Source organism: Musca autumnalis, unplaced genomic scaffold (genome assembly GCF_047663935.1).
Source record: "Musca autumnalis isolate F117 unplaced genomic scaffold, ASM4766393v1 scaffold_5, whole genome shotgun sequence".
In the NCBI taxonomy this organism is placed as follows: domain Eukaryota; kingdom Metazoa; phylum Arthropoda; class Insecta; order Diptera; family Muscidae; genus Musca; species Musca autumnalis.
In genome coordinates, this window is record NW_027412088.1 from 197,684,021 (window position 1) to 197,711,962 (window position 27,942).

Consider the following 27,942-nt stretch of genomic DNA (forward strand, 5'->3'; position numbering starts at 1 on the left):
CTTTATTGGCCAAAGGAGGTTTATAAAAATTCTTTAAAAAATCCACGCTTTATTGGCCAAAGGAGGTTTATAAAAATTCTTTAAAAAATCCACGCTTTATTGGCCAAAGGAGGTTTATAAAAATTCTTTAAAAAATCCACGCTTTATTGGCCAAAGGAGGTTTATAAAAATTCTTTAAAAAATCCACGCTTTATTGGCCAAAGGAGGTTTATAAAAATTCTTTAAAAAATCCACGCTTTATTGGCCAAAGGAGGTTTATAAAAATTCTTTAAAAAATCCACGCTTTATTGGCCAAAGGAGGTTTATAAAAATTCTTTAAAAAATCCACGCTTTATTGGCCAAAGGAGGTTTATAAAAATTCTTTAAAAAATCCACGCTTTATTGGCCAAAGGAGGTTTATAAAAATTCTTTAAAAAATCCACGCTTTATTGGCCAAAGGAGGTTTATAAAAATTCTTTAAAAAATCCACGCTTTATTGGCCAAAGGAGGTTTATAAAAATTCTTTAAAAAATCCACGCTTTATTGGCCAAAGGAGGTTTATAAAAATTCTTTAAAAAATCCACGCTTTATTGGCCAAAGGAGGTTTATAAAAATTCTTTAAAAAATCCACGCTTTATTGGCCAAAGGAGGTTTATAAAAATTCTTTAAAAAATCCACGCTTTATTGGCCAAAGGAGGTTTATAAAAATTCTTTAAAAAATCCACGCTTTATTGGCCAAAGGAGGTTTATAAAAATTCTTTAAAAAATCCACGCTTTATTGGCCAAAGGAGGTTTATAAAAATTCTTTAAAAAATCCACGCTTTATTGGCCAAAGGAGGTTTATAAAAATTCTTTAAAAAATCCACGCTTTATTGGCCAAAGGAGGTTTATAAAAATTCTTTAAAAAATCCACGCTTTATTGGCCAAAGGAGGTTTATAAAAATTCTTTAAAAAATCCACGCTTTATTGGCCAAAGGAGGTTTATAAAAATTCTTTAAAAAATCCACGCTTTATTGGCCAAAGGAGGTTTATAAAAATTCTTTAAAAAATCCACGCTTTATTGGCCAAAGGAGGTTTATAAAAATTCTTTAAAAAATCCACGCTTTATTGGCCAAAGGAGGTTTATAAAAATTCTTTAAAAAATCCACGCTTTATTGGCCAAAGGAGGTTTATAAAAATTCTTTAAAAAATCCACGCTTTATTGGCCAAAGGAGGTTTATAAAAATTCTTTAAAAAATCCACGCTTTATTGGCCAAAGGAGGTTTATAAAAATTCTTTAAAAAACCACGCTTTATTGGCCAAAGGAGGTTTATAAAAATTCTTTAAAAAATCCACGCTTTATTGGCCAAAGGAGGTTTATAAAAATTCTTTAAAAAATCCACGCTTTATTGGCCAAAGGAGGTTTATAAAAATTCTTTAAAAAATCCACGCTTTATTGGCCAAAGGAGGTTTATAAAAATTCTTTAAAAAATCCACGCTTTATTGGCCAAAGGAGGTTTATAAAAATTCTTTAAAAAATCCACGCTTTATTGGCCAAAGGAGGTTTATAAAAATTCTTTAAAAAATCCACGCTTTATTGGCCAAAGGAGGTTTATAAAAATTCTTTAAAAAATCCACGCTTTATTGGCCAAAGGAGGTTTATAAAAATTCTTTAAAAAATCCACGCTTTATTGGCCAAAGGAGGTTTATAAAAATTCTTTAAAAAATCCACGCTTTATTGGCCAAAGGAGGTTTATAAAAATTCTTTAAAAAATCCACGCTTTATTGGCCAAAGGAGGTTTATAAAAATTCTTTAAAAAATCCACGCTTTATTGGCCAAAGGAGGTTTATAAAAATTCTTTAAAAAATCCACGCTTTATTGGCCAAAGGAGGTTTATAAAAATTCTTTAAAAAATCCACGCTTTATTGGCCAAAGGAGGTTTATAAAAATTCTTTAAAAAATCCACGCTTTATTGGCCAAAGGAGGTTTATAAAAATTCTTTAAAAAATCCACGCTTTATTGGCCAAAGGAGGTTTATAAAAATTCTTTAAAAAATCCACGCTTTATTGGCCAAAGGAGGTTTATAAAAATTCTTTAAAAAATCCACGCTTTATTGGCCAAAGGAGGTTTATAAAAATTCTTTAAAAAATCCACGCTTTATTGGCCAAAGGAGGTTTATAAAAATTCTTTAAAAAATCCACGCTTTATTGGCCAAAGGAGGTTTATAAAAATTCTTTAAAAAATCCACGCTTTATTGGCCAAAGGAGGTTTATAAAAATTCTTTAAAAAATCCACGCTTTATTGGCCAAAGGAGGTTTATAAAAATTCTTTAAAAAATCCACGCTTTATTGGCCAAAGGAGGTTTATAAAAATTCTTTAAAAAATCCACGCTTTATTGGCCAAAGGAGGTTTATAAAAATTCTTTAAAAAATCCACGCTTTATTGGCCAAAGGAGGTTTATAAAAATTCTTTAAAAAATCCACGCTTTATTGGCCAAAGGAGGTTTATAAAAATTCTTTAAAAAATCCACGCTTTATTGGCCAAAGGAGGTTTATAAAAATTCTTTAAAAAATCCACGCTTTATTGGCCAAAGGAGGTTTATAAAAATTCTTTAAAAAATCCACGCTTTATTGGCCAAAGGAGGTTTATAAAAATTCTTTAAAAAATCCACGCTTTATTGGCCAAAGGAGGTTTATAAAAATTCTTTAAAAAATCCACGCTTTATTGGCCAAAGGAGGTTTATAAAAATTCTTTAAAAAATCCACGCTTTATTGGCCAAAGGAGGTTTATAAAAATTCTTTAAAAAATCCACGCTTTATTGGCCAAAGGAGGTTTATAAAAATTCTTTAAAAAATCCACGCTTTATTGGCCAAAGGAGGTTTATAAAAATTCTTTAAAAAATCCACGCTTTATTGGCCAAAGGAGGTTTATAAAAATTCTTTAAAAAATCCACGCTTTATTGGCCAAAGGAGGTTTATAAAAATTCTTTAAAAAATCCACGCTTTATTGGCCAAAGGAGGTTTATAAAAATTCTTTAAAAAATCCACGCTTTATTGGCCAAAGGAGGACTATAAAAATTCTTCAAAAAAATCCACGCTTTATTGGCCAAAGGAGGACCATAAAAATTGTTTAAAAAATCCACACTTTATTGGCCAAAGGAAGACTATAAAAATTCTTAAAAAAATCCACGCTTTATTGGCCAAAGGAGGACTATAAAATTCTTTAAGAAATCCACGTTTTACATATTTACCAGAGGGGACTATATATATATATTTTTTTTTAAATCCACGCTTTTTTGGCCAAAGGAGGCCTTGAAAAATTATTTAAAAAATTCGCGCTTTATTGGCCAAAGGTGGACTACAAAAATTCTTTGAAAAATTCATGCTTTATTTGCCAAAGGGGACTATAATTTTTTTTTAATCCACGCTTTTTTTGGCCAAAAGTGTTCTTGAAAAATTCTCTTAAAAATTCACGCTTTATTGGAAGGAGGGCTTGAAAAATAGTTTGATAATCGCTGAGAATTAAAAGAAAACGCTAAAATAACATAATCATTCATTAGAAATGTGAACAATAAGTAACCCAACTTTTAAGTTTGTCGCGTAGGATATACATATGTACATAAATACAATAGAAAATATAAACCCTTAAAGTCTCTAAGTTTGGATGAAAATAGTCACAAAATTATACCAAAAAAGGTTATTAGGTATCCTTTATGGCACACACAAAATTGAATAAAGGACAATAAAATTAGGAAAAACTGGAAAGGTGCAAATGGACATTTTTAGGATCATTATTTTATAAGAAATTCTTCCCTTAGACATTTCTTAAAGTCGAACTACTTAAAGACATAAATTTATTCTAAAACGCCTTAATGGCCATGACCATTTATGTCCTGCCGGTAAGTGAAACTAACACCTGCCCGGTGGGCAATGATTGCAAGTTGGTGGTGTAAACATTAACCACAAGTGGGTTATGCTGTTGCATATTTGCTTAAGGAGGTTGTAAAGGTGTTCAGCTGGGTGGCGGTGGTGGGTTTCAATTTCAAAGTGTTGCAGACACGGCTGCAAAGAAGAAAACTCAGACCTACTTGTAATGCTAATTTCTTATAATGGGCATTTTTCATTTAGATGAAAAAACCTAATTTCCTTCTTCAGCTCTTTGTCGGTTGTCGAATTATTTAAATTTGTACGTTACACAGTAAATGGCGTAACAACGAAAAGAAAAAAACAAATAATATTTTATTGCATTTCATTGCTGAAAACTACAGATGCACACAACTAACCTGCCACGTTAAGGGGTGGTGGTTGGTATAGAGAATAAATTTATTTCTTTTTTCTTCATCGTTACGCTTTATGATTTTTCCGTGGCATTATGAAAACCTATGACCAGAACCAAAGGAAGGGGAGTAAAGTGTTCGTCCGGCCATTGGGTTGGCTAGGTTGTTGTCGTCTGGTCATTTGAAAGTGTCTTGATCATGATTTACATAAAATACACCCCTACTTTTGTGTGCTTCAGGTCGAGAAAAACGCGTGTCGCCTTATTACCGTGTTTAAAGAAAAGCATTTCCGAACTTTTGTTGCTGTTTTTTCATTGTTTGTTGTTTATTGTCCGTTATGGTTGCTATTATCCGTTGTTGGGTTTATTTCAAATTTTTAATAATTAAGAAAAATTTCAGAATTTATAATAAGTGTAACGTATTTTTTGTTGCTGTTGTTGCTGTTTTTTCTGTTATTGGTGTTGTTGAACATGAAAAAGTTGTAGTGAAACAAGTTGGGTGTAGAAAAAAACAAGCTGCTATCCCGCAATTAGATGATTTAATTTATTTTAATTTGTAAGACGAGCAGTAATTTTACGATGATTTTACATTTCTTACGAAGAATACAGCTCATGAGGCCGCATATTTTAAACAAGTTAATTTGTAACACAGTTTTTTTCGCCAGAGGATGGCATTGAAACTGAAGAAGAGGGTTAAAGCTTCAATATTTTATTTACATTGGATCTAAAACTGTGGTACATTAAAATTACATGCTCACCCATAGACCTTCTAGTCGATTGTATTCATTTTGGATGCCTGAAAGATTATGAAAATGTAACAAGTAAAAAATCAGACCGTATATATGGGTCTTCTGTCTCTAGAAGCCCCTCTAATGGGATGATCTATCTATAGAAGCATCTCTAAATGGGTAATCTATCTATAGAATCCCTTCCAAAGTAGTCTCATATGGATAGAAGGCACTTTTAGAGGGGTCAAAGGGGTATTCTATCCATAGAAGAAGCCCAAAAGGGATCTTCTATCCATATAAGTCCCTTCAAAAGATTCTAAAAGGCGTTTCCAACTGCACAATTTTCTCTAAAGGAGTCTTCTATCTATAAAAGATCCAATAATAATAAAGGGGTCTTCCATCTATAGAATCCCCTCCAAAGGTTTTTTATGTATAAGAGCCCATCTAAAGTAGTATTCGATCTATATAAGTCCCTCTAAGGGGGTATAATGTCTATAGAAGCCCCTCTAAAGGGATCTTCTATCTATAAACGCCCCCCTAAAGGGGTCATCTAGCTATAGAAGCCCCTCCAATGGGGTATCCTATCTATAGAAGCCACTCTAAGGGGGTCTCCTATCTATAGAAACCACTCTATAGGGGTCTTCTATCTATAGAAGCCCCTCTAAAGGGCCCTTCTATCCATAGAGGCCCCTCTAATGGGGTCTTCTATCTAAAGAAACCCATATAAAAAGGTCTTCTATTAGGCATACTTAGTGAAATACAATAATTGGTTTTTCGTTTATTCGGTTGTGGTCTAAAACTTAAAACTCAATTTTCAGTTAATATATATTTTAAGCTCCTCGACAGGGGTCTTCTATCTATAAAAGCCCCTATAAAGGGGTTCTCTATCTCTAGAAGCCACTCCAAAAGGTCTTTTTGTTTGCTTACTTAAACCATAGTAGCATCTGTTGGCCAATACAATTCTTCTTCTTATTTCACAACTGATGTTGTTTGTTGTGTTTATGGCAGTGCCGAGGTAGACGAAGTCTTTAATTACCTCAAAATTATAGGTACCAGCTTCCACAGTTGGTCCGAGCTCTATGGACGCTTTGTGCGTCGACACCATCAATTTGGTATTTTCACCGTTTACCGCCAGACCCACTTTCGTAGATTCTCCTTCGACCTTCCTAAAGGTATCAGTTACTTCCTTTACTGATCGTCCTATGATGTCTATGTTATCAGCATAAGCAAGTAACATGTGACTATTGGTGTAAATCTTGCCATTTCTTTTGACATTTGCATCTCGTATTACCTTTTCCAGCAAAATAGGTCACGCGAAAGGCTGTCTCCTTGTCTGAAACCTCTTTTGTCACTGAACTGTTCGGAGAGGTTCTTTCCAATTTTAACTGATGACCTAGAGTCAGTTAAAGTCATCTTACAAAGCCGGATGAGCTTTGCGGGGTACCAAATTCAGACATTGCATGGAATACCTTTGATCGGAGTGGACTGTCGAATGCTGCTTTATAATCGACAAAAAGGTGATATATGTCGATCTGCATCTCTTGGGTCTTCTCCAGGATTTGCCGCAGGGTAAATATCTGGTCAATGGTGGACTTGCCAGGTCTAAAGCCACATTGGTATGGTCCAATTATTTCGTTGACCATTGGCTTTAGTCGTTCGCACAATATCCCTGACACTATCTTATAGGCAATAGGGAGAAGACTTATGCCCCTATAGTTGGAGCATACGGTCTTACCTCCTTTCTTGTGGACGGGACACAGGATGCTCAGGTTCCAATCGTCGGGTACGCGTTCTTCCTGCCAAATGGTGCTAACTAGCTGTTGCATACACCTTATCAGCACGTCGCCTCCGGTTTTAAACAGCTCGGCTGGTAAGCCATCGGCTCCTGCTGCTTTTTTGTTTTTCAGCCGGTTGATTGCTGTTTTTACCTCATCTTGGCCGGGTGGTATACATTCTATACCATCTTCTGGGATTGGATCTGTGGTATCATCGTCTTCGCTACTATTGGATACTAGCAGATTGGAAAAATGCTCCTTCCATATCCTGAGCACGCTATCTGTATCTGTTACCAGATTACCTTGTTGGTCTTTACAGGAGGATGTGCCTGTTTGATGTTTCACTCTTTGGTAGAATTTTCGGACTTCATTCTGGCTCCTGTACATCTCGATTTTTCCACACTCCCGCTTTTCCATTTCTTTTTTTTTCTTGCGGAAAAGACGTCTTCTCTCCTTTTCTCCCGATATATCTCTCGTGCGCTACGCGTTGCTACTGATTGTAAAGTAGTTCTATATGCCGCATTTTTCTCTTCGGTAGCAGCACGACACTCCTGGTCATACCATGAATTCCTTTGTGGAGGTCTCTGGAATCCAAGTAATGATTTTGCGGCTGTTTGCATGAAGTGGACAACATTTTGCCATTGTGTTGTTATGTTATCGGGACAAGGAGTGCTCTCATTAAGCAATTGGGCTAGTTGAGTGGAATATGCTGTGGGTATGTGTTGTGTTTGCAGCATATCGATGTCCAACTTCCGCGTTGTGTATGTTCGTGTTTTATTTCCAACGTTTAGACGGGTACGTACCTTTGCTGCAACAAGGTAGTGATCCGAATCAATGTTTGCGCCTCGGAACGATCGTACATCCAACACGCTCGATTAATGTCTTCCATCTATCACAACATGATCAATTTGATTACTTGTTCTTTGATCTGGAGACAGCCAGGTGCCCTTATGAATATCGAGATGATTAAATCTGGTACTGCTAACTACTATGTTTTTTGCAGCTGCAAAGTCTGTCAGCCTCATACCATTGCCATATGTTTCACTGTGGAAACTGAATTTCCCGACTGTTGGGCCAAATATATTCTCCTTTCCAATTTTGGCATTAAAATCGCATACAATGATTTTAATGTCATGGGCAGGGCAACGGTCATATGTTTCTTCTAAGCGCTCATAAAATATATCTTTGGTCTGTTCGTCCTTTTCTTCAGTGGGAGCATGAGCGCAAATAAAGCTGATGTTGAAGAATTTAGCTTTTATTAGAATTGCAGCAAGTCTTTCATTCACTGTGGTGAAGCTGGATACCAGATGTTTTAGTCTCCGACTAAATACATATAATACAGTGTGTCATCTTTAGGTGTTGTTGTGACACCTTTCCGAATCCATCGTATTTCCTGTATGGCAGTAATATCGGCCTTGTACTTTTCAAGTACGTCTGCCAATGCGAAGACTGCACCTTCTCTATAAAGAGTACGAACATTCCAGGTGCAGATTCGCAGATCGTGGTCCTTAAAACGTTTGCGGGGTTCGTCAACTTTAGAGGGGTTTGTTTTTCTTTTCTTTCGTTTTTTCATAGTAGGCTGTTTTTTCTAGGGGAGGGTTACTAACCCGAAGCCCAAACCCAAGTTTTTAAAGTTCTTATGGGTGAACGCGCGGCACATGTTAGCTCACTACCTTTAACGGGTTTTAAAGGCAGTTCCCCAGGTGACACCACGGGGAGGTCAGTGTCCACTTCAGATGAAAGAGGGACCAAGATAAATCTTGGGCTTTGCCATGTTAAAACCGGTCAGGGCCGTTCCTTGGTATATTCCATCCCCTACGTCACCCGTTGGCCTGAAATAGTGCTCTAAAAATGCATTAAAAAATCCACGCCTGTTGTGGTGAAAGAGTGCTCTAAAATTCATTAAAAAATCCACGCCTGTTGTGGTGAAAGAGTGCTCTAAAATTCATTAAAAAATCCACGCCTGTTGTGGTGAAAGAGTGCTCTAAAATTCATTAAAAAATCCACGCCTGTAGGACTTAAATAGTGCTCTAAAAATTCATTTAAAAATCCACGCCTGTTGTGGTGAAAGAGTGCTCTAAAAATTCATTAAAAAATCCACGCCTGTAGGACTTAAATAGTGCTCTAAAAATTCATTAAAAAATCCAAGCCTGTTGTGGTGAAATAGTTCGCCAAAAATTCATTAAAAAATCCAAGCCTGTTGTGGTGAAATAGTTCGCTAAAAATTCATTAAAAAATCCACGCCTGTTGTGGTGAAAGAGTGCTCTAAAAATTCATTAAAAAATCCACGCCTGTTAGCCTGAAATAGTGCTCTAAAAATTCATTAAAAAATCCACGCCTGTTAGCCTGAAATAGTGCTCTAAAAATTCATTAAAAAATCCACGCCTGTTAGCCTGAAATAGTGCTCTAAAAATTCATTAAAAAATCCACGCCTGTTAGCCTGAAATAGTGCTCTAAAAATTCATTAAAAAAACACGTTTGTTGATTTGTTGGGTTGTCCCTAAAAATCTTTAAAAATCCATGTTTATGGTGGTTTTTGGCTGCTCCTTGTAAATCGTCTTTATTGTCCTCTCTGAGTCCTCCTAAAAGTCCTTATTGAATATTATGATTTATAGTTAAACTCAAAGTACTTTTCAAGCGCAATAAATATGAAATATGAGTATAACTTCATTTTCATATTTACCACTACAACATAAGGACACACATAAATCTATCAACACAGGAGACTTTTTTATGAAGACAGTAAGACACAAAGTACGTATTTTGTTAACACTAATAACTACAAAACAAACTCCCATAAATTTTCATATAAAAATTACTATTCTTTATCTCCTAAAAAATCCTGGAAATCAATACGTTTTGTTTTGTATTCAACTGGACTTTGTTAACTGATGAAATTTATGGCAAAAACGTTTAGTGACAATTTATTGTAATTTACGTAAATTAAACAAAAGCACATTTGAACTTTTATGACATTCTCTCTCTTACAAATTTGTATAAATTCAAGTCATAAACATGTCCAAAAGAACAAAAAAAAATGTGCGAAAACCTATCATAAATTGTGTTTGGAAATCAATAAAAAAATTTAAGACAAAAAATCAAAACACTTTTTTTCTCCATTTCCTTACCCCCTCCCCAGCAAGGAAAAATATGGCAATTAAACTTGTTTAGTAACACAAAAGAAGGAAATTCTATTTAAGAAAATTTGTGAACAAAATTCTATGGGTCGTTGATTTTTGGGTTTTAAATCACATTTTTTGTAAAGAAAGAAAAAAAAACGGAAAACACACGCATGCGTGCGTGTGTTCATGCATAAGTGCCACTCATATTTACAACAAGAACAACAACAATTGTCTTTTGGGGTTTTGTGTCAAAAAATTAAATCTTAAATTACATTAAAAAAATCTCAACAAAAAAGAGAAACAAGAACACAATTTATGTAAATGTCTTTTATGGACTTGTGATTTTTTTCTTTTTTTCGTAACGGAACAAACGTTACAACCAGCCCTTATTTTCTCCTGCTTGTTGTTGGTGTGTGTGTGCTCGCACAACGAGGTCACTACATTTATAGTAAATGCCTTGCATTTAGTTCTCGCTTTGCTGAAAAGATGATGATCTCTGATGTGATCTTATGCATCAAATTCACAGCCAGATCCATGGGCTGCCAGCATTCATCATCATTGCAGAGCGACCTCATCAGCGTCATGACAAAGGCAAAGGTTGGCAGTTTTTTCTTCTCCTACAGTTGAGTTTTTTTCTTTTATTTGTGTAATGTTATCGATATCACAATCAGCAAGTGGTAACAGAAACAAACTACCATGGCCACCACCACCATGACCAAGTACTCAATTTAAGAAAGACAGTGGTGTTGGAAAATTAAGATTGACAGGCAAATTTAAATTTAAAATTTTGTAAGATGACAAAGGGTTAAGGGCGAAGGGGGTCTAGAATTGCCAAAAATAAGATTTTGTGGTCATTAACATACAACGCAACCGTATAGAGAAAAGGACTCTTTAGGGCTTATATAGATACATTCCTTGAGGTCTTCTGTAGAGAAAAGAACTTCCATAGGTTTTCTCAAGATTTATTTTGCCTTTAGCAGACTTCCAAAGATCTTCTTTCGAAAGAAGACCTCTAGAGTTCTTCTATGAATAGAAGACCTTTTGAGTTCTTCTATGGACAGAAGACCTCATTAGGTCTTCTACAAACAGAACACCACTTAGTAGGGTTTTCTGTAGACAGAAGTCTTCTTGAGGACTTCTTTAGAATACCTTTGATGAGGGCTTCTATAGTCAAAAGAGTCTTGACGTTGTTGAGGTTATCTATAGACAGAAGACCTCTTCTTGATGCCTTATATAGGCAAATGTCTTTTTATTGAGGTCTTCAATAGAAAAAAACTTCCTCTTAAGGTCTTCTATTGACAGGGACCCCTTCTTGAGGTATTCTATGTACACAAGACCTCTTTTGAAGTCTTCTTCTATAGACAGAAGACCTCTTCTTGAGGTATTCTATATACACAAGACCTCTTTTGAGGAAGACCTGGGGAAGACTTTTGACAGAAGACCTCTTCTTGAGGTCTTCTATAGACAAAATACCTCTTCTTGAGGGCTTCTATAGACAGAAGATCTCTTCTTGAGGTCTTCTATAGACAAAAGACCTCTTCTTGAGTTCTCCTATAGACAGAAGACCTCTTCTTGACGTCTTCTATAGACCGAAGACCACTAGATAAGGTATTCTGTAGACAGAGGTCTTCTATAGACAGAAGACCTCTTCTTGAGGTCTTCTATAGATAGAAATCCTCTCCTATAGACAAAAGACCTCGTCTTGAGGTCTTCTTGAGGTCATCTATAGGCAGATGACCACTTCTTGAGGATTTCTATAGACAGAAGACCTCTTCTTGAGGTCTTTTATGGACCGAGGACCTCTTCATGAGGAATTCTATAGACTGAAGACCCCTTCTTGAGGCCTCCTATAGTCAGAAGACCTCTTCTTGAGGTCTTCTATAGACAGAAGACCTCTTCTTCTATAGACAGAAGACCTCTTCTTGAGGTCTTCTATAGACAGAAGACCTCTTCTTGAGGTCTTCTATAGACAGAAGACCTCTTCTTGAGGTCTTCTATAGACAAAAGACCTCTTCTTGAGTTCTCCTATAGACAGAAGACCTCTTTTTGAGGTCTTCTATAGGCAGAAGACCTCTTCTTGAGGTCTTCTATAGACAAAAGACCTCTTCTTGAGTTCTCCTATAGACAGAAGACCTCTTCTTGAGGTCTTCTATAGACAGAAGACCTCTTCTTGAGGTCTTCTATAGACAGAAAACCTCTTCTTGAGGTCTTCTATAGACAAAATACCTCTTCTTGAGGACTTCTATAGACAGAAGACCTCTTCTTGAGGTCTTCTATAGACCGAAGACCACTAGATAAGGTATTCTGTAGACAGAGGTCTTCTATAGACAGAAGACCTCTCCTTGAGGTCTTCTATAGATAGAAATCCTCTCCTATAGACAAAAGACCTCGTCTTGAGGTCTTCTATAGACAGAAGACCTCTTCTTGAGGTCTTCTATAGACAGAAGACCCCTTTTTGCGGTCTTCTATAGACAGAAGACCTCATCTTGAGGTCTTCTATAGACGAAAGACCTCTTCTTGAGGTTTTCTATAGACAGAAGACCTCTTCTTGAGGTCTTCTATAGACAGAAGACCTCTTCTTGAGGTCCTCTATAGACAGAAGACCTCTTCTTGAGATCTTCTATAGACCAAAGACCTCTTCTTGAGGTCTTCTATAGACAAAAAACCTCGTCTTGAGGTCTTCTATAGACAGAAGACCTCTTCATGAGATCTTCTATAGACCAGAGACCTCTTCTTGAGGTCTTCTATAGACAAAAGTCTCGTCTTGAGGTCTTCTATAGACAGAAGACCTCTTCTTGAGGTCTTCTATAGACAGAAGACCTCTTCTTGAGGTCTTCTATAGATAGAAGACCTCTTCTTGAGGTCTTCTATAGACAGAAGACCTCTTCTTGAGGTCTTCTATAGACGGAAGGCCATCTCTTGAGGTCTTCTGTTGACAGAAGACCTCTTCTTGTGATCTTCTATAGACAGAAGACCCCATTTGAGGTCTTCTATAGACAGAAGACCTCTTCTAGAGGTCTTCTATAGACAGAAGACCTGTTCTAGAGGTCTTCTAAAGACCTCTTCTAGAGGTCTTCTAAAGACCTCTTCTTGAGGTCTTCTATAGACAGAAGACCTTTTCTTGAGTTCTTCTATAGACAGAAGTCCTCTTCTTAAGATCTTCTATAGACAGAAGACCCCTTTTTGAGGTTTTCTATAGACAGAAGACCTCTTCTTGAGGTCTTCTGTAGACAAAAGACCTCTTCTTGAGGTCTTCTATAGACAAAAGACCTCTTTTTGAGGTCTTCTATTTACAAAAGACCTCTTCTTGAGGTCTTCTATAGACAAAAGACCTCTTCTTGAGGTCTTTATAGACAGAAGACCTCTTCTTGAGGTCTTCTATAGACAGAAGTCCTCTTCTTGAGGTCCTCTATAGACAAAAGACCTCTTCTTGAGGTCTTTATAGACAGAAGACCTCTTCTTGAGGTCTTCTATAGACAGAAGCCCTCTATTTGTAGACAGAAGACCTCTTCTTGAGCTCTTCTATAGACAGAAGTCCTCTTCTTGAGGTCTTCTATAGACAGAAGTCCTCTTCTTGAGGTCTTCTATAGGCAGAAGACCCCTTTTTGAGGTCTTCTATAGACAGAAGACCTCTTCTTGAGGTCTTCTATAGACAGAAGACCTCTTCTTGTGGTCTTCTATAGACAGAAGACCTCTTCTTGTGGTCTTCTATAGACAGAAGACCTCTTTTTGAGGCCTTTTATAGACACAGGACCTCTTCTTGAGGTCTTCCATAGACAGAATACCTCTTCTTGAGGCCTTCTATAGACAGAAGACCTCTTCTTGAGGTCTTCTATAGACAAAAGACCTCTTCTTGAGGTCTTCTCTAGACAAAAGACCTCTTCTTGAGGTCTTTTAAAGACAGAAGACCTCTTCTTGAGGTCTTCTATAGACAGAAGACCCCTTCTTGAGGTCTTCTATAGACAGAAGACCTCTCGATGATGACTTCTAAAGACATAAGACCTCTTGATGAGTTCTTCTATACACAGAAGACTTCTTGATGAAGTTCTCTATAGACTGAAGGCCTTTTGGTGAGGTCTTCTATAGACTAAGACCTCATAAAAACATCACAAAATGTACTGTAATGTTTTGCTTGTTTGTTTTATTCCTGTTCATTTTGTTTACCACTGTGCTTCTTTTTTAAAGGACCCAATTTAACCTCACAGTGTAGGACAGATCGTCATCATCATGACTAACATTGCTGCTCGAATTCTTAACACGCAAACTCAAGCAAGAGATACAATGTGACAAAACACCACCTATAAAGGACAGACAGAAAGAAAAATTGAAAGGACACATGGGCACACAAATTGCCATCTAGCCAGGCTTAAATTGAAGTCACAGCATACATCATCCACATTTGCCAGGCACACCCTCAGAATTTGTGATTACAAAATATTGAGTGTTTGCTCGATGTTGTTGTTGTTGTTCGTTTTTAAAAAGAGGGATTTTTCAAACCAAAAAACAGATCCTTTTTTTAAGGACAAAAACATGCAGTGAAAAGGAAAACAAATTTTATGGCTTTCTTAGTTAATTTACTGCTTGTGTTCATTTGTGTTCGGTTACTTCACAATTATTTACACGGTAGTAAAGAGAGTGGGAATCCTTTTTCTTTGTTTCGTGTAAGCAAAAAGAAAAGAAAAGGGGTTTCATACCGGAAAGGATGCCAGCATTCTTTTTGTTTTTTGAGGTGTTTTGTAAACGTGATGTTTTCATACCAAATAAAAATTTTACAACAACAACAAAAAATGCAACAAAGAATGCATAATCTCCATGTAACCCAGAAAGGGGATAACCAAACAAAACCTCCTTAAGGATATTTGGGATTTTTAGTTCAAGTGGATGTTCTTTGTTTGTTGTTTTTTTTTCAAAAAGGATCTATTTTTGTTAGAAAAATTAAATGTGTTGAAATAATTATGGAAAGAGGGGTACTTGTCTTTTGCCAGGATATCAAGTAGGAGGGTTTGTTGTCACTGTTGCTTATTTGGCCAGGAACGTGCGGGTATTAGTTCCAGGAATATGTCGCTGTTGTCATCGTTCTTAATTAGTTGCAATTCAATTTCAAAACATAGAAAAGGATTAAATGCGGGATTCCAACACAGAGCAAGGATATGCAGCGAAGGATATTTGTGCCATGAAATTTTAAGGAAGCAGCTAATAAACATGTCATTTTTAGGTAGGATAGATAAAATTATGTCAGCAACTTATGGGGGTATTTTGTTACATACTTCAAGTTGAGGAATTCGGTTTGCAGTTTGTTTTCAATTAACAAAACATCTCACCTAGCAAACAAACAACCCAGGTGGCCGGCTAAACGTCTTGGTGGTCGCTCGCTCTATCAGGTAGTCAATCTGTTAAGAAATGAAGTCCATGATGTCCTGCCATGTCATCTTGATATCCCTGACTATTGACATGTCTCATTTAACTTCCTTCCTGTGAGGTTTTCACATCAAACTGGACATTGACAGGACACTTCAATGTCGGTTTGGCATAAATTAAATCCTTTAAGGAAGAAAAAAGGTCATGATGATATTGGATTGACTTTTCCGGTTTGATTGAAAGATAGCCAGTGACACTTGATGTGTTCCTCTTTGCAGAGACGTAGCAGAAAGGGTGTTCCGTGTCGTTGTTTATTTGTGTTTTGAAATAATGCCAGTGCAAGCACCCCAATTAATTTCTCATGTACTGCGGTATTTTAATCAATATATTTGGTTTAAAATCATCGAAAACCTTTTAATGACGTTTTCCATAGATAGAAGGCCTATTGATGAGGTTGTCTATAAACCGAAGACCTCTCCATGAAGTCTTTCTTAGACAGAAGGCATCTTGATGAAGTATTCTATAGAAAGAAGACCCCTTAATGAGGTCTTTTAAAGACATAAGACCCCTTGATGAGATATTCTAGAGACATAAGACCGCTTGATGAGGTCATCGATAGACAGAAGACGCCTTGATAAGGTCTTCTATAGACAGAAGTCCCCATGATGAGATCATCTTTAGACAGAGGACCTCTTAATGAGGTCTTCTATAGACAGAGGACCTCTTAATGAAGTCTTCTATAGACAAAAAACCTCTTGATAAGGACTTCTATAGACAGAAGACCTCTTGATGAGGTCTTTTATAAACAGAAGACCTCTTCATGATAACTTCTATAAACAGAAGACCACTTGATGAGGTCATCGGTAGATGATGAGCTCGTCTATAGACATAAGACCTCTTGATGAGGTCATTTTTAGATAGAAGGCCTCTTGATTAGGTCTCCTATAGAGGGAAGACCTCTTGATGAGGTCTTTTGTAGACAAAAGATCTCTTGACGAGAACATCTTGACAGAAGACCTCTTCATTAGGTCTTGTATAAACAGAATACCTCCTAATGATGTGTTCTATAGACAGAAGACCTCTTCATCAAGTCTTCTATAGACAGAAGGGCTCTTGGTCTTCTATGAATAGAAGGCGTCTTGATAAAGTCTTCTATAGACAGAAGTCCTCTTGATGAGGTCTTCTATAAACAGAAGACCACCTGATGAGGTCTTCTATTAATAGAAGACCTCTTGATGAGGTCGCCTTTAGACAGAAGACATCTTGATGAGGTCTTCTATAGGCAGAAGGTCCCTTGATGAGGTATTCTCTAGACAGAAGACCTCTTAATGAGGTCTTCTATAAAGAGAAGACCTCTTAATAAGGTCTTCTACAAACAGAAGGACTCTTGATGAGGTCCTCTTTAGAAAGAAGGCCCCTCTATTAGGCCTTCTACAGACAGAAGACCTCTTGATGAGGTCTTCTATAAACAGAAGACCACTTGATCAGGACTTCTATAAACAGAAGGCCAATTGTTAAGGTCGTCTTTAGACAGAAGACATCTTGAAGAGGTCTTCAATAGGCAGAAGGACCCTTGATGAGGTCTTCTCTAGACAGAAGACCTCTTAATAAGGTCTTCTACAAAGAGAAGACCTCTCGAAGAGGTCTTCTGTAGAAAGAAGACCTCTTATTAAGGTCTTCTACAAACAAAAGACCTCTTGATGAGGTCGTCTTTAGACAGAACACATCTTGAAGAGGTCTTCTATAGGCAGAAGGTCCCTTGATGAGGTCTTCTCTAGACAGAAGACCTCTTAATGAGGTCTTCTACAAAGAGAAGACCTCTTAATAAGGTATTCTACAGACAGAAGGCCTCTCGAAGAGGTCTTCTGTTGAAAGAAGGCCTTTTATTAAGGTCTTCTACAAACAGAAGGACTCTTGATGAGGTCCTCTTTAGAAAGAAGGCCCTTCTATGAGGATGTCTATAGACAGAAGACCTCTTGATGAGGTCTTCTATAAACAGCACATCTATAAACCACTTCTTATATAGAGAGAAAACCACTTTATGAGGTCTCCTATAGAGAGAACGCCTCTAGATTAGATCAACTGTAGACAGGAGACTCCTTGATGAGGTCCTCTATATACAGAATGCCTCTCGATTAGGTCATCTGTAGAGAGAATGCCTTTCGATTAGCTCTTCTATAGACAGAAGGCATCTTGATGAGATTTCCCATTGACCGAAGATCTCTTGATGAGGTCTTTTATAGACAGAAGACCTCTTTATGAAGTCTTTGACGGACAACCTATAGAAAATGGAAGGAGATGGCGGCGCAGGATGTTTGGATGCACAGATATTTTAGTACATATATTTTGTAAAATTTTTGAATCGTTTATGATTAGAACTATTGCGGTATCTGATCGCCTTCGAACCTTTAACATTCGTTCTTGATTAATGAAAACATCTTTGACAAATGCTTGCGATTAAGTTAGTCATACGACGGTCCCAGAATAATGCTAATGCGAGCAAACTGCTTCTATTAATCAATACCTTATGATCTAAAAATTAATGAAAGTAGAACAGAGGTGTCGTCTGCGAACGTGGAGGTAATGACTTGACTAGTCAAAAGTAAAGGGCATGTCAAAAGTAGAGATTAACTACACAATTACACCCAAAATATTGCCCTGTATGGTACTCCTGATGTTATTTTCTACGAAGGAGACTATATTCCATACGATTTTACTTTCAAGGTTTGAATTGCGTTGTAGCTATGTAAAAGCTTACGAGTGTGTAAAAGCTCTTGATGCCACACCTTATCAAAGGCCTGTGGCTAGATAAAAAGTGCTATCTATCTGTCTTACACACTTATGTTCGGACCTGTGTTGAAGTCTACACTTCATTTGATGTACTTCCGTCAATTCATTTAAGTCTCAGTTTTGCCTCCATAGACCAAAAAATTTAGTTTCACGGGAACCCACTGATAGTAACTACACCCAGTTGCTAGCTGGCATCGTTTATGATTGGAACTAGGCTGGTATATGATCGCTTCGAACCTCTAACATACCTTCTTGACTAATGAAAACATCTTTGGCAAATGTGCTTTAGATTAAGTTAGTCTTACGATGGTCCAAGAATTTCCCCTCTCACATCGTTACCTCTTGAAAAAGGCGAGATTTGTGGTCCGCCTTTTGGAGATATACATTGCTTAGTGTTAAAATCTCTAGCTACCAGGAATTTATTGCCAAACTTCGAAAAGAAATCGGGAAATTGGTTGCATTGTATGTTGTGTCGGTTCGTCCCTTACACTCGCTGAATGTCAATGAACCGTTTTTACAAAATCATTTCAAAACAAAGAACGGAATATTTTTGAGCATTCTTCTTTGTTTAGAAAAATTGTGTTTATTTTAAAGCTAAATTAAGTTCGGCAATGCACAGATACTTCCACGCATACTTATGTATTCAAATTCATACGAAAGAGTAATTTTTTTTATACACAATTTTGAGATCAAATAAACAAATTTGATCATAAATTTTGAATTCAACGGCATTTACAATCGCAGGCCTACTACATGCAATGTAATTTTTAATGGAAGTCTTTCCATTCGCCCTAGAGTTTTGTATATAAAATGCGCAAACATTTATTACAAACATAAGCGTCTGTTGTTGTATAACAATTTGTTTACATTTTCCGAAAGCAATACAACAAAAATTATTTAGATTAGACAAACAAAGAATTTAATGTAGCCTCCACAGCACGCTTTGTAAGTTGTTATTTTTTATTTAATTAAAGTTGTTTGGTCCCACCCTTTAGACTATGTAAAGGCTTAAGGTCCAGCCACGGAAAATAGAACACATTTGGTCGGATTTTTATTTGATTTCGTGAATAATTTGTTTAAATCCAATGAGAATTCCATTGAATGTGGAATGTTTAGCTCTGATTGTATTAATCTTGAGGATGTGGGAAACAGTATCATCTTAGTTACGTATTATCAAAATGCAGATCATTCATTTTAGTTAACGTATTTTTACTAAATCTGAAGTTATTGAAAATACGATAATAATGATTTCCTGCTCATCAGAATTGGGACTAGTTTCCTTCAGCCATGGAGTCCTGGTAGGTCTGAGAAAAATGTATTGGGAATTTCAAATTCATGTGAACAGATTCACCACAAAATCCCAATCATGAATGTTATCTGACTTAACCAGACAAATCACTCCAGTATGAAAAATGATCTTGCATTGCCATCCATATATAAATCTGTCTTACACACTTATGTTCGGACCTCGTAGATTTTCCCCTTTTGAGTTAAATTCCAGCAATTGATATAAGTTTCAGTTTTGTAACCATACTTTACCCGGAGCCAAAAAGTTTTGGTTTCCCGGAAAGCGACTGAGAGAGCCATGATAGTAGCTATACTCAATTGCTAGCTGGCAATGTTAATGGTTAAATCTATGCCAAATACTTTCGAACAAAGTAGTCTTAGGATGATGGAAAAATATAATTTCTTGCCCCCAAACCGCTTCTATTAATCCTTACCCTCAATTCCTTGAAGTTTCAGCTTTACAACCATACTTCCGCTGAAGACTAAAAGTTTTGGTTTCCTGGAAAGCGACATGATAGTATCTACACTCAATTGCTGCTGACATCGTTTATGGTTTAAACTAGGGTGGTATCTAATCGCCTTAGAACCTCTAACATTCGTTCTCGATTAATGAAAACATCTTTGGCAGATGCTTTCAATTAAGTTAGTCTTATGCCGTTGATCCAAACTGATTCTATTAATCATTACTCCTTGATCCTCCGTCAATTCTTTATGTTTCAGCTTTGCAACCATATTTCCCCCTAAGCCACTGATTTCTGGGAATATACTGAGAGAGCCATTATAGTAGCTACACGCAATTGCGAGCAGGCATCATATATTGTTAGAACTATAGCGGTATGTGATCTCTTTGAATCTCTAATTTTCATTCTTGATTAATGAAAACATCTATGGCAAATACTTTCGAATAAAGTAGTCTTAGGATGGCGAAAAATTTCATTTCTAGCGCACTAACTCTAATGCCCCCAAGCTGCTTCTATTAATAATTACCCTCAATTCTTGATTGTAGCTACACTTAATGCTAGCTGGCATCGTTAATGGTTTAAACTAGGGTGGTATCTGATCACCTTCGAACCTCTAACAGTCTTCCTTGATTAATGAAAACAGCTTTGGCAAATGCTTTCGATTAAGTTTGTCATACGACCGTCCAAGAATTTCACCTCTCGCATCGAATGCTTCCAAACTGCTTCCCTCTCGAAGCTCTAACATTCATTATCGATTAACGAACACATCTTTGGCAGATGTTTTCTTTTAAGTTAGTCTTATGGAGGTCCAGAAATTTCACTTATCGCTTCTAAATAATAAACTACTTCTATTAATCATTACTTAAATTCCTTTAAGTTTCAGCTTTGCAACCATATTTCCCCAAAGCCCTTGCTTTCCAAGAAGCGAATGAGAGAGCCATGATAGTAGCTACACCCAATTGATAACAGAACTATGGTGGTAAATGATTTCCTTCGAATCTCTAACTTTCATTCTTGATTAATGAAAACATCTACATATGTTTAATACTTTCAATTCAAATAGCCTCAGGATGGTGGAAATTTTTCATTTCTCCTCCTCCAAACTGCTTCTATTAATGATTACCCTCAATTCTTTGAAGTTTCAGCTTTACAACCATACTTCCCCAGGAGCTTAAAATCTTTGGTTTTCTGGAAAGCGACTGAGAGAGCCATGATTGTAGCTACACTCAATTGCTACTTGGCATCGTTTATGTTAGAACTGGGGTGGTATCTTATTGCCTCCGAACCTTTAACAGTTTTTCTTGATTAACGAAAACTGCTTTGGCAAATGCTTTCGATTAAGTTTGTCATACGGCCGTCCAAGAATTTCACCTCTGGCATCGAATGCCTCCAAACTGCTTCTCCCTCTCGAACCTCTGACATTCGTTCTCGATTAAAGAACACATCTTTGGCAGGTGCTTTCGTTTAAGTTAGTCTTATGGCGGTTCAGGAATTTCACTTATCACGTCTTAATAATAATGCCCCAAACTGCTTCTATTAATCATTACTTCTCGATCTTCCGTCAATTCCTTCAAGTTTCAGATTTGCAACCATATTTCCCCCAAAGCCCTTGGTTTCCGAGAAGCTACTGAAAGAGCCATGATGGTAGCTACACGCAATTGCTATTAGGCATCACTTATGGTTAGAACTATGGCGGTATATGATCTCCTTCGAATCTCTAACTTTCATGCTTGATTAATGAAAACATCTATGGCAAATACTTTCAAATGAAATAGTCTTAGGATGGCGGTGTCTGATCGCCTTCGAACCTTTAACAGCCTTTCATGATTAATGAAAACACCTTTGGCAAATGCTTTCGAATAACTTAGTCACACGACCGTCCAAGAATTTCACCTCTCAAACCTCTAACATTCGTTCTCGATTAATGAAAACATCTATGGCCCTTAGCCCTAGGTTTTCGAGAAGCGACACATAGTTACACCCAATTTCTAGCTGGCATCGTTTGTGGTTAGAACAAGGGTGGTATCTTAACGCCGTCGAATCTCTAACATTCGTTTTTGATTTATGAAAACATCTTTGGTTCAAGAATAATGCCCCGAACTGCTTCTATTGGACATTTTTCATCTTGATCTAAAAAGCAATAAAACAAAATATTCAGGCATTTGGAGCCTGTTTTAAACACAAAATTTTTTAACACTCCTGATGTTGCCCTTCAGTCAATTCCTTAAGGCTTCAGCTATGCAAGCATACTTCCACCGGAACCTAAAAGCTTTGATTTCCCGGGAAGCGACTGACAGAGGCATGATAGTAGTTTCGTTTATGATTAGAACTAGGATGGTACTGATCGCCTTCGAACATCTAACTATCGTTCTTGATTAATGAAAACATCTTTGGTAAATGCTTTTGCATAAGTTAGTCTTACGACGGTCCAAGAAATTCACATTTTGCGTCGAATTGCTAATTGGCATCATTCATTTTCGTCTTGTAATTTAACTCGTTCGTGGGTCAATGTCGCAGCTTTTTTAATTTTGGAGGTACTCTGTACAAAATATTTCACATATGGTAAGTGTGCAAACCTTGCTCTGAAGCACTGATCGTCTAAGCTTTGCAGGACTGTCATAGAACCGGATTAAATTAACTTGAATGATCCAGGGTCGATTATGGATTGCAACTCAACTGTATTTGCGTTGCCGGATGATAAAATCATACAATTAAAATGAGTGAAACGACAGAAATTTTTATCAGATTCATTCAACATCAGTGTTTTGTACATTCAGCTGTTAATTTAATTGTAAAATAGTATGAATATCCACGCAGAAACGGAATTTTCTATTTTGAAATTAGCTGTCGACAACGCAACTGGGTCGCTATCCATAATCGTCCCCTTAGTCAATAAACCAGCTCAACTTGGGGTATAGCAATCCATGAACTTCGTTTATTAAAATATCACTGTTTTTTTAATTTTAAACCAGTTTTTCACTTTGTTGTCCTTTTTTTCCAATTTTTGTTTGTTTGTTTGTTTGTTTATTCATTCCATTCTTTAATACTAAAGCCTCCAAGGCCAAAAAATAGTATTAACAATATATCCTTATACTCAATATCACTAAATAATCCGCAATGTTACTTTATATATTTGGCTCCCCAGCCATAACTACCAAGAAGAGAAAAAAAATATTCGATGCAATAAATGGCCATAAGCAACAAGCAGTATAGAATGACAAATATACAGAGTAATATAAGTGACTCCCAGTACGCATTAGCATTGACTGGTACATAGGGCATGTAAACGCATACTAACAAAGGAAAAAAAGACAGTCACATTTAATTTGCATAGCAAACAAGCCCACAAGTATAAAAAAGGTAGCAAGTGCACTAGGAAAATGAAATTAAAATCATCATATGCAGTAATAGCAGTTTCAAATCCAATATTTAGGGTCGAGATCCAAAATAGGTCAACAGTTTCAAGCGGAACGCATTATTAGACTGTGAGAATACTCTAAGTTCTATTGGTAAATAATTCCACAATCTGGCCACACGTACTAAAAATGAATTCTCAAATGTAGAATTATTTATTAAAGGAATAGATATCTGTATATTCCTCCACAATAAACCAAAACGAAACATGTTTTTCAGTGAAACAGGTACACCATTCCTTATTATTCTATAATAGGCGCACAACAACTTAGTGGACACAAACTGATCTAAAGTAACTCCAAGAAAGCTCTTAACATGGTCAGAAATATTGTCACGAGTCCTTAAGCCGTAGACAAAGCGTACAATACGTTTAACTGCACGCTCTAATACCAATGCATTACGTTCTGACATACCAGAAAAAACTTCCAGACCATAGTTAACATGAGGCATTAATAGTACGTAAGCTAACCTATATTTAACCCATGAAGGAAGGTATATATTAGTGGCATACAATTTCCGAATTATGCCAACAACTTTTCTGTGCACATAGTCAACATGATATTCAAAGGCAAGCTTTTCGTCTACAAAAATGCCCAATATTTTATGGCAAGATACAAAGCTGATCAAATTTCCGCCCAGAGCAATGTTTAAGTCGTACGACTGACTACCAAATCGTATTGCTTTCGTCTTAACTGGGTTGATCACCAACGAGTTCTCTAAAGACCATAGTCTAAAACGATCAAGACTATGATTTATTGCAGTTTCAAAAGCTATTGAAGACATTCCATTTCTAGCAAAAACTAAGAAAACATCATCTGCAAATAAAAGCGGCTTGCAATTTACATCAGAGCACCATACAGCAAGGCTATTAACATAGAGGATAAACAGCAGAGGACCCAAGACAGACCCCTGCGGAACACCATTCGTAAGTAAAAGTGTCCCAGAATACTGACCGTTATAAGAGACAAATTGTGTTCTGCCACATAAGTAAGAAACGATAAGATTGCAAGCAGAAATAGAATAATTGAACTCATTCCTGAGCTTCCCAACCAATACAGAATGTGAAATCGAATCAAATGCCTTAGTAAGATCCAAAGACACAACTACAGTATCACTGTTAACGTTCAAATTTCCCCTAACGAGATCAGTCATATATAGTAACAAGCCGGTCGTACTATGGTTCTTACGGAAGGCAAATTGGCCATCATATATATATCTACTAACATAAGATAACATCTGGTCTCTCATAATATGCTCACACACTTTTGATAATACAGGGAGAATGGAAATTGGTCTAAGATCATCAGCACAATTCACAACATTACCTTTAGGTATTGGGACAACACGAGCGCTCTTCCAAAGTTGCGGAAACACCGAAGATGTGAGAATAGAATTAACCAAATCCAAGATACAATCAGAAATATAAGGAAAAATTATTTTTATAAAATCCACTGATATTCCATCGACACCAATGGATTTGGACTTGATTTTACTTAATGCAACAGCAACATCCTCAATACCCACACATCGAAAAGAAAATTCGCCATCACGTTCAGCTAAATCCATGAAATTAAAAGCACTAACACGCGAGTCATTATAGACAAATGATGCATTGAGAACATCAACATTAATGTTAGCAACAACATCATCTCCACCAACAAAGCCTGACCCTCTCAAAAAACGCCATAAAGCAGTTGGACCCATTACATTAAATTTCCTACTATAGTATCTCCTACGTTCGCGCCGGATGACAGATTTCGCCTTATTACGGTATCTACAAAATGTTTTCCAATTCTCACTACTCTTATTGAACAGATAAGATCTAAAAGCTAAGTCACGAAGTGAACAAGCTAAAGTAATAGAATTAGCATTAATCCAATTATCATTAGGATAAATTCTTCTACGCACTACAGGAACAGATTCAAACAAACGCATAATAAGAGAGGAGAGAATGGAACACTTAGCATCAACATCAACAGCATACAGAAGGCTAAAATCAAAAGCTGATATATAAGTATAAAAACGATGCCAATTAATATTTCTGTAGTCTCGATATTCGACAAACTCAACTGATGTATCAACACTGATGTTTAGTGACGCAAAGATAAGCGAATGATCAGAAATTGAAGGGCATATCATATTTTAAATTTTCTTCTTTTTTAGATAAAAAACTAATCTCTCTGCATCAACTGTCCCAAACCATAATGATTGGTTTTTGATAATTTATTATCAAATCTTCAGGAAAGATCATTGTTACTATTCTAATCTCAAAGAGAGTGACCCTGACCTTCCTTTAACACAAATCAGAGAACATTAAAACCAAAACTAGTTTCAATTTCGAATAAAAAACACCAAACCAACAATCTTTTGCAATAAGAATCTATTAGAAAGTAGAAACGATCATCACCAACCGACCTTTTAGAATCAGAATCCAAGAAGAATCTATTTTTGTTTGTTTCCTCGCCGGCCACAAACAAACTGCGGTCAAAACAAAAGCGATACGAATAAGACAATTGTTTGTCTTAAAAACAAATAAACAAAACAAAAGAAGGCAAAAATAAGAATTTTCATAATCAAAATAAAATGAAAACCTACTGAAGAAAAACAGACAACAAAAAAGGTAGGTACGCAGATAGTAGGTAAGGAAAAACGAAAAACTAGAAAAGAACAGCGATACACTCACAACGACTCACAGGCAACAACAAAACACGATCAGAGACGACGACGAACCCAAAAGAACGATCTCAACCAACCCGAATGTCATACGAAAAGAATGGAAGGAAGAAAAAAGTACAGCAAACAGGGTCAAAACAAAAAATGTAATGTATGATGAAACAACAACGAGGGAGAGAAAATATCAGAATATTGAGTGTGTGTGTGCGAGACGCAAGAGGCAAGAAAAAAAAATAAGATCGATGAGGAAAAACTAGAGAAAAACAAGAACAGCGACAAAAATAAGAATTTAATTTTTTAATAAAAATAGAAAAAATTCGTATCAATTTTTTTAATGCAAAGAAAAATTCTGCCAACGTCGCCGTTGCTTCGTTACTAGAGCAGATAGTCTCAATTGAATTTCGAAGGCCACAGTGGAGGCAAATGCTAGAAATTTTTTAAGTGATTCTAAATAAATAATATTTGTATATTAAAGTATTGCAAATGTTGTTTTAATATTTTAGTCTAAAAAAATTATCCATTAAAAATATTTATTTCCAATAAGAAAAAATTGCATACATATTGGTTTAGGATTCATAGAAAGGATTTTTCTGATTGGAAGAAGGACATTTGGGTTGTAAATATTGAGCAAGGAGTTTAAAAAATCCTAAAAACATGGTCTATTGTCTGCATCTGTGTTTTTTTAATAATCTTTCAAACACTTTCGCAGCATATTAAAAATAAAATAAGTTTAATGAATTACTTATCGGTCCTATATGGACTAATGAAGAAAGTATATCTTCTAGTCTGTTCCTTTACTTTCAAAAATGGTCAGTGGCAAAAGTGGTGAACTGCTCTCATATAAATTATATGGTTTTTAATGTAAGGGAACACTTTGCGGGTAAAAAGTAGTAAAAACTGATAACCTCAGGCACGTAAAGGAACACGACTTTCATTTATCTATGGCAATAAATATAATCAATAATTTTGAGAATATTTCCGGATTTTTTTATGAATGCATTTGAAGGGGGTCATTCATTTTTTCAGGGACTCATACAAGCATCCTTAAGGTATACAATTTGTATGTACAAACCAGAAACTAGTGTGGGAACTCAAACATCAGAAATATTCATAAATACTGGATCTGGAAGAGCGATGAATCAATCACTTTTTCATATCTTGAAATCACCGCTAAAACCGTTAGCGGAGGAAGCAGGCATCAGTACTGCAGAGGCAATGTCCGACTCCTGAGGCCGGTTATTACAAAATCGACAGTCTAGATTTGTTAAGAACAGTATAGAACTTATAGACTTACAGGACCATATCATCTTCATGAAACTTTTCATAACCAAATCGCAATGGGTCTGCCCTTATGAATTCCATCTTTGAGGTCTTGAATCGACATTGGGATTCTGGTATCTTTCACCTCGCCCCAATGAAAGAAGTCACATGGTGTAAAATCTCAAGATCTCGGTGGCCAATTGTGATCACTTCTTCGAGAGATAACACGGTCCGCTGCTTAAAGTTATCGTTGTCCATATCAATACCATCGAACTTTGACCATAAAAAAATCATTAATCATTCTTCGATAGTGCAATCCATTCACCGTAAAAAATAAAGTCCAATGAACCCGCCTACGGATACAAGCCTTATTATTCAAGACGATTTTTCTATGAAATTCCGGATAATTTTCACGTATTTCAAGGACGCAAAGACACGACTTTGTGGATGATCTGCCGGCATGAGTTCTTGTGTCTTTATGCAAAACACTGTGCGATGACGTCTGTGGAATCGCAAATTCTAACGAATGGCGATGAATGGAAACTCCTGCTTTTCTTCAACACTTTGGGCTACAGCAGCAAAATTCTAAGTTGTTCTTGAGAGATACTTATCCCAAAAGCTCGAAATTTCCCCCCAATTTCTGTATTGCCGTACGACAAGGTGCTTAACGACCCAAAAATCCTTTCGATTTGCGAACAGTGACAGCAGACTTTCACCATTTTTATAGTGAATTTTAACCGAAATACCAGGTAATTCAAAATAAATTCTCTTGCTGGAAATCCATTTATTCTAATACAGCCTTAGCACAGGTCATTTTCCCTTAGTTAAAAAAAAAAACAC

General features: G+C 36.4%; 1 non-coding gene across 1 annotated transcript; it reads right to left on the reverse strand.

Annotated features, from left to right (window-relative positions):
- Nucleotides 1-13,707: 13,707 nt before the first annotated feature.
- On the reverse strand, nucleotides 13,708-13,833 carry LOC141387859 (small nucleolar RNA SNORA11). The gene has a single exon (XR_012408675.1). It is a non-coding gene; the product is annotated as a small nucleolar RNA SNORA11 (small nucleolar RNA).
- Nucleotides 13,834-27,942: the final 14,109 nt, after the last annotated feature.